This window comes from Arachis ipaensis, chromosome B06, assembly GCF_000816755.2.
Source record: "Arachis ipaensis cultivar K30076 chromosome B06, Araip1.1, whole genome shotgun sequence".
In the NCBI taxonomy this organism is placed as follows: Eukaryota; Viridiplantae; Streptophyta; class Magnoliopsida; order Fabales; family Fabaceae; genus Arachis; species Arachis ipaensis.
In genome coordinates, this window is record NC_029790.2 from 19,716,086 (window position 1) to 19,723,747 (window position 7,662).

Consider the following 7,662-nt stretch of genomic DNA (forward strand, 5'->3'; position numbering starts at 1 on the left):
TTTAATTATAAAATATAATTTCTGACTGGCCGGGTCGCTGAAGCATGACCCAAACCCGACCCAAAAGTAACAAGTTGAAAATGACAAACCCGAACCCGAAAACTATCTGGGTTCCGGATCAGGCCAGGTGTTGAACACCCCTACTAGAAGATTGCCATGCCACTACACTTGCATTACCCTGGGCACTTTTTTTGACCAACCAATCAGCAATCATGTTAGCTTCTCTTTGGATCAACACAAACCGGACCTCTCATTCTCTTTGTTGCTTCAACTCAAACACTTAGGCTACATTTGGTTTTAAGAACAGGACACAAAAGACAGAGACACAAAAATTGGTGTTTTTATATTTTGTTTGGTGATAAATTGAATATATGATGGAACAAACAATAAAAAGTCCCAATGTCAAACGTGCTAAACTTTTTACAGCTGCACTAATCATATGTGAAGTTTCTCCACCAAGACCCCCAGCAATCTGAGCTCATGAAAATCTCACAAAATCATTACCCAATGAGGGAGAAATATAAAAAAAAAGTGTTCAAGACTAAAGAGTGATGAGTTAATACTAATACTGTACATCACATCAAATAGAGTATGCGCAGGTGATATTGATTATTAAAAAACTAATGAAGATGTAAAAGCACAAGTTAGATATTTACCTTGTCAAAAAACTCGTGGATTATTTTTTCTCTGTTCCCACCTCTTTCCTCATCTCCAAGTACATGGCCTATTTGGACAATTATTTCACAAGCCCTGTTTCTGGTTTTTTTATTAGCCTGCAAAGATACTATTCCAAATTTAGCACCACAGCAGCCTTATGAAGGTGAATTAAGAAACCATTTTTCGGGTGAATCTCGTATCTGTTCCAAACAACATTCCCGAGTGCTCCATATTGAAAAACACGTTGAAGAATAATCCCCTACTGCTCATTGACACGATCAACCCAAGAACAGAGACAACATACTATAAAAACAACAGTGGGACCGACTAGGTAGTACTGAATTTGACGGGTGCAAAGACCAAAAAGAAGAAATAATATAAATACACTGACAGAACAAATATTTTATTCAAAAACCAATGTCCACAACATTTGTATTGATAGAAAAAGACCAAATACACATTCATGAATAATATTTATCAATGCACTGTTGCAATGGCTCACATTTGGTATGCAAATAAAACACAACACACGTGAATAATGTTGCTTATACCTACATAAACTGGAGGAGGGGAATGTCAGTTGAAGACATTGCATGCCAACTCATTTTGCTACATTCTAGAATTAACACATTACCTCTTTAACAGCAATGATTATTTCGACAAGGAAAACTTCAACATCTTTTCTCCACAATTCCTCCAAACTATCCTGCAGGAAATGCATGCTTTTACATTATTTATGCTCACACAGTCCTGCCAGGTGATGCAACAAACTCTACAGCTTATCAGATGCATCATGAGAAAAATAACTCAAGGTAACAAACAAAGAAGCAAAAGCACATCTTTTAATACCTTTGACTGAAGCATGAATTATTAAGAAGTAAAGGCAATCAAGTCTGTGACGCTTGGCAGAAAAATGGCATGAATGAAGAATTTCAACCATCAGCTCAAACAGTTCCTTCGACTTTGAAGAAACAAAACTATCTGAACTCTGTCCAGAACAACACAAAGCAGAAAGTTTAAGCCAAATTAAATTAGTAACTAACACTATATCAAAGAAAATATCTTCACAAAATGGAAATAGCCCAGCAGTAAAAACACCAACTAAAGTTAGTTTGCCGTGCTCCAAGAAAGAAAACATATAGTGGTGAAATATCTAAGAAATACTCCAACTTAACCATTAGAGAGGTAACCTATCTTTCAACAATATTATGCATCCCCATAAATAACAACACTAATTGAAGCATTGTAGCTAGAGTAATACAGCATCAATACCTTTTATGAATATGCTTTAATCACATCAACCCACACTTTTTAGGTTAACCAGGAAACCAAATAAAATGTGTATAGACTACCTTGAGAATGATTGAAAGTGCTTTATATGCCTTCTTCTGCATGAGACCTTCGGCGTCCTGCAATTAATAAAAACTATAATACTTCTAACTTCAAATGTGAAAGGGGGTTGCAGGTACTACTATAATAGAATGAAGTTAAATACACCATGAGTCTTAGTCAGACCATTAATGCTGCCTTTATTGCATGATACAATGCATGAATCCCTTCAGCTGTTAAACCAGGCAACAGGGAAACTACAAAATCAACATACTGTTGCCCTGGGATAGAAAGAAATATGTTACAACTTTACGAAGTACATCCATATATACACAATTAAAGAAATAGATGACTATGTGTACTTGATAACTAATGCAGAATTCTCAGAGTTGTCTACTCTGCCGGCCTCTTCAAGGCGTCGTTCAATCCCACTCATTCTGCGGATGAGTAAATTCCACACAACTGTCTTGTCTGCCATGGAAGCAATATCACCAATAGTACGCTGCAAATGGACAAAAATCCATCTCTATAAACTCGTTGCATGAGCTAAATGTAACAAATAAATTATATATTCAATTCAAAGACAATGAAGAAGCTCAAGACAAGTCCACTTAGTATAATCATTAAATGGTACAGCATACAGTGAAATAGGAAAACCAAACTACTTATTTCTAGAAAGACTAAACGATTAAATATCAGTATACAAAACGCATGCTTTCATTTTCACACTGGTGGAGGGAGATTTTTTTGCACTGACATGTGATGGGTTTAGTAGAGTTTCTGCTTTTCAAAAGTTGTTTTTTTTTTTTTTCTTGTTTTTTCAAGTATGGCTTATCAAAGGTTGTAGCAAATATTTTTGTAAAACAAAATGTAACAACTAGTATCTGAGGTAGTGAAGTTGAGAAAACAAAACAGCAAGACAAAATAAAAGAGTGAAGCAAGATGATCTCACTCAATTTGCTGATATAGAAGAAAGAAATACAAGAAAGAAAAGATAATGGCTGTGATGTTAAGAGCCAGCCTCACTCTCCTAGCCTAGCCTTAATTCTTTCCAAAAGTCTGTCCCCCCCTTTCCCTATTTTGCTACTACTTATATTCTCCTCACTCCAATCATGAAAATCCATTAGAATCATCCCTACTGACCCTCTTTTACATTTTTCCCACTAACACTCATGATTCTCTTCCCTAGTCTTTCCTATTCTATCCTGCACTCCTTTCCTTCTAGTGTAATGTAAGGGCAGTGGAGAAATTTGCTTCCCTTTATGATTGGAAGCTTCTATTCCTAATATTTCATTCTTGCTTGGGTACGTAACACAAAATAAAATTGGCCTTCAATAAGTACAAGCTATAATAATAGTGTTTAGTAAAATTGCTTTGAAATTTAAAATGAATTTAATAAACAACAAATATAATGAGTTAGAATAAATCCAGATATTCATTAACATATAAAGTCATACTAGACTTTTTTATTTTGAAAAGTATGTCATAGGTCATTTCAAAAGAACTCCTAATTTTTAAAGATTGAAAGCACAAGCACGAGCACATGAACTTGTTTTTACTAAACAGTGTTAACTAATGCTTTTGAAAAGCTCAAATATTTCTCCAATAAACATACAGTCTCTGTTGCTCCTATCAAAGTGATTGTAGAGAAACCAAATTACACAAAATAAGTATTCCCCTATGAGCATTACATGGCAAACAAAGCATCGAAATATTCTAGAACAAATAAATTATGAAAATGATGAATATCACATGTAGCCAGCAGAGTAGAGGGAACTATCACAGACCCATTACATAAAACAGAATGTCTAATGTCTAATTATAAATTATCTTCTATGTTGCAATACACCCCTCATTTATGGATGCATAACTACTGCAAAAACGGCTTAACACTTAAGAAACAATTCCCAATTTATCAGTACCTGCAAACAACCACCGTCATCTTTTGAAGGCTTCAGGAATACATCTGCCAGAGCAACTAGCAAGTGCCTCGCAGATGACTTCAGCACATTCCAATTGTCCTTGGCAACCTGTTGCGAATAACAGACATGACCTTGTTTGTCCATATCTTGCCCATTAAAATCTGTGCTATTTGCTTTCACATCATTCTTGTTTTGCTGAATCAGTAGCTGCAAGCTATTGCATATTATTCCACAAACACCAGGTTCCTCTTTTATCTCTGAATAAATGCCCTTGTAGATTCACAAAACATTCAGCAGTGTCCACAGGATAGTTGCAAAATGATGGCAGCAAAGACCACAAAGAGTATGCAAGAGGATCTCCATTCCTTGATGAAATCTCTAGATCCTCAAGCTGCAAAACAGAGAAAGTAAGTAACGAAAATCTCTGCAGGAGACTAATACTGCAACTCATAATAAATAATAAATCGTTTCCCACCCTTTGAGCCGCCATCTCCCTTGTACGTTCAATCATGGGCAAAATTTCTTCTTTAAAATAATTTAATCGTGCACCAATATACTGTTTCAGAAAAGGAAACAGCCAGATATTTGCATCCAACAAGTCTTCAGCTTCCAAATTCAGAGGTATAAGGGACAACAGTCGTTCAGGTCCCATTGCAACAAGAGCTGATCCAAAGCATTCATGCAGCTACAAGATGTAGAATGTACTATACTTCAGTAATCAGTTGCCAAAGAAAATTATAATATAAAATATAGTTCCAGATTCTTGTCAACAACATACTAATGGGTGAATAGGCTACAAAAGGAACCGAGACAAAAAGGTTTGCTATCAATTCTTGAACAATCATAATAAGCATAGAAATCAACAGAAGTTTGTAGCACAGAGCCGCTATTCTGTTATTTGCTAAGGATGCAATCAGCAGCCATTGGCAGCACCAAATATCCCTAATAATATTAATTGCATGGGCAAACGAAGATTTCTAACCTAGAAACAAAATGGTTGCAAAAACCAACCCAGTCACTGTAAAGTTTCAAACCTTCAAAGATCATAATAGACTACAAAATATATCCAACTTTTTCCTGGTCAACACTAATGGAAAACCGTTAAAACTAAGATATAAGAGAATGTTGCAATAGTAACATAGCATACCTGCTTCTTAAAGAGAAAATCTTCTTCATGCAGCTTTTGCACATCTACCAAGTTTTTGAGTATTCCTCTCATAAAATAATGAGAACTTCTTCCTGTAATGATGATAGCAAAGTCCGAAATATAAGTAATTTGTGGTATATACATTATTTTAAGAACATGATTACAAAAAGTGACTCAAAACCAAACGTGGGACAAATATCAACAAATTAACCACACCATCCATGATTTAGACAAATTAAGTCATAATCATAATTGTTACATTAGAAATAATACTCCCTGGCCTCTCTTAGTCTAATCACCAACAAACAAAAGGTTTTCAGTGCAAGAAAGTGTGAGATCTGATAGCAAACAAAATACCTAATTTGTTAACATAGCTGAAACAACTTGTATTACTCTGTCCCAGACAGCAGTATAGTGATAATCAAGTAAGCTCTCAATAGTTGCACAGATTTTTTCAAAAATGGTTGGTCCTGAATTCCTAGGTTCTCTGTCATCACTGCAAGAGATCTGATCCACTCCCTGCTTAATCAAGCTTGCATCAATACAAGAATTAATCATGCTCTTAAAGGCATCAGTGGCTGCATATATTGCCTCTTCATGTTTAGATCCCAAAATATCTGCATATTCAAAGGAAAAAACAATACTTGAGGAGTACCTTCCGAAAAAGGTAAGCACATATGAACACACATGCATGCAGAAGTCATGGAACATGTGCACACAGAGAGCATTAAGAAGTACTGTGCAACATAATTAAATCAGTCAAAATGGAAAAGTGGATATGATATCTTAATTCTTACCTCTGAGAGCATAAAAAACAAGAGGGAGCTTAACCACACATATTTGCCTGTTGAGCAAATAAACTTTATTCATTTCAGTAGCCATCAAGGGAGCAATTAATGCCATTCCATCCCCAGATGTCTGATTTATGAGATAGAATGAGCAAGCGAGCATAACAACTCGAGAAATGGGTCGGGCAAAACTTCTGATGTTGGGTAAAGACAAAAGGAACTCAAGCCATCTGTTATGCGCCTTGTGATAAAGGTTGCTGCAAATCCAAGAGAGTTTTGTAGCACTTGAGAACGCTGGTCTTGTATTTCAGTGACACAAAGGGAAGGCTTTCTTTCAAAGCATCAAGAATATACAGAACCTGCTGGGCTCTCGTAGTTCCTTCACTTTCTTTCAAAGCATCAAGAATGTACAGAACCTGCTGGGCTCTTGCAGTTCCTTCACTGGCATTAGCATCTTCTCCACCAGTCAGCAGAAGTTTTGTGACTCCCTCACGTGCGGAGGCCAAGAGAGAAGATTTTTGCCTTTTTGGAAGTTTAGCAAGACGTCACGAAGCCACAAATAAGCTTGCCTTCTAACCTGTTAAAAGATTTAATTAGCAGACATAAGATCCAACAATGCACCGCAGTTTAGCAAGCGTTCAGTATCCTTATAATCAAAGAACAAAAGCAGAAATCTAAAAGCAGAACAGAAGCTATATGCAAGACCCAATCATAGGTAATGTACAATTCTTATTAGAACAGGTTCAACTAAGAACAAAAGTTGTAGGAACTTGGGGATATCGCCCACAACAATATCCTCATAAATATGAAACCTTTATCGTGGTATCCCTATCACTCCCATATCCATTGATTTTCACAAACTGAAAATTCGGTTTTTGGATTCACAGAGAAGCTAATATACCTTAGGTCGTGAATCGGTAAGGAATTCCAACGACACACTGTCCCTTCTAATCAACAAATGCGAAAGGAACTTCAATCCTGAAACCATGACACTCTCTGATAACACCAACGACCGAAGAACTCGCTCCACCAGCTCCAACAAGAACTCCCTCTTCTTCAGCACCGCAGCGGGCACTCTCGGAATGAGGAGGATATAACCGTGAGAAGGGCACCGGTGACGTGGCTGGGAGGGTTGGGTTCCACTGATATGCGGTCCAAGGAGGAGCATGCAGCGCCAAGTAAGCGACAGGTGAGGAGGGGAGATTTTGGTCCTTGAGCTCCTGACATGGCACCGATTACGGCGCAGAGGTGCAAGTGGCTTTCCTTGGGGGAACCGGAGAAGCGAGATAGGATTGTATCGCAGAAGTCACCGTTTGAACCTTCCCCAGAGAAGTACAGTGCATCCGTTTCGAAGTCGTCCATGTAGGATGATGCAATCTGATTAGTCGCCAGAAAGTGCAGTAAAACCCTAGCTCCGGTGGCAGCAGAGGTTTAGGGTTGGTGAGGTAAACCCACAGATGCGTTTTGCCTTTTGGTAAATTAAGAAGACTAGAAGCCTTTTCTGTAAATCAAAAAGAAGCACTCAAACAACCTCCTCTCTTTTAGGTGAATCCCAAACACACCCTATATTTAGAAGAGCTAAATTTTAAAGTGGTGCTGAATTTTTATTTAGAGTAATTACCCAAATCAGTCTCCGAGGATTTTAGAACCGGACATTTTAATCCCCAAGGAAAATTAATACACAGATCAATCCCTAAGGTTTTACTCCGGCAGACAAATCAATCCCCAGTTCATTTTTCGGCAGAGTAATTACCCAGATCAGTCCCCAAAGATTTTAAAAACGGACATTTTAGTCCCCAAGAAAAATTAATGTACAAAT

General features: G+C 37.2%; 1 long non-coding RNA gene across 15 annotated transcripts in view; it reads right to left on the reverse strand.

Annotated features, from left to right (window-relative positions):
• Window positions 1-7,386, reverse strand: part of LOC107646112 — a 20,562-nt gene extending 13,176 nt beyond the window's left edge. For 8 of the 15 annotated variants that reach the window (XR_002348445.1, XR_002348440.1, XR_002348444.1 and 5 more), the window contains exons 1-12: window positions 6,745-7,381; window positions 5,853-6,420; window positions 5,413-5,672; window positions 5,056-5,147; window positions 4,384-4,593; window positions 3,909-4,299; window positions 2,349-2,488; window positions 2,173-2,267; window positions 2,010-2,066; window positions 1,507-1,645; window positions 1,292-1,363; window positions 657-773 (exon numbers count right to left, since the gene is read on the reverse strand). This is a non-coding gene — a long non-coding RNA (uncharacterized LOC107646112). Of the gene's footprint in view, window positions 1-656; window positions 774-1,291; window positions 1,408-1,506; window positions 1,646-1,929; window positions 2,067-2,172; window positions 2,268-2,348; window positions 2,489-3,908; window positions 4,300-4,383; window positions 4,594-5,055; window positions 5,148-5,412; window positions 5,673-5,852; window positions 6,421-6,744 lie in introns of all 15 variants that reach the window. The other 7 variants (XR_002348437.1, XR_001621630.2, XR_002348448.1 and 4 more) reach the window with 6 other exon arrangements.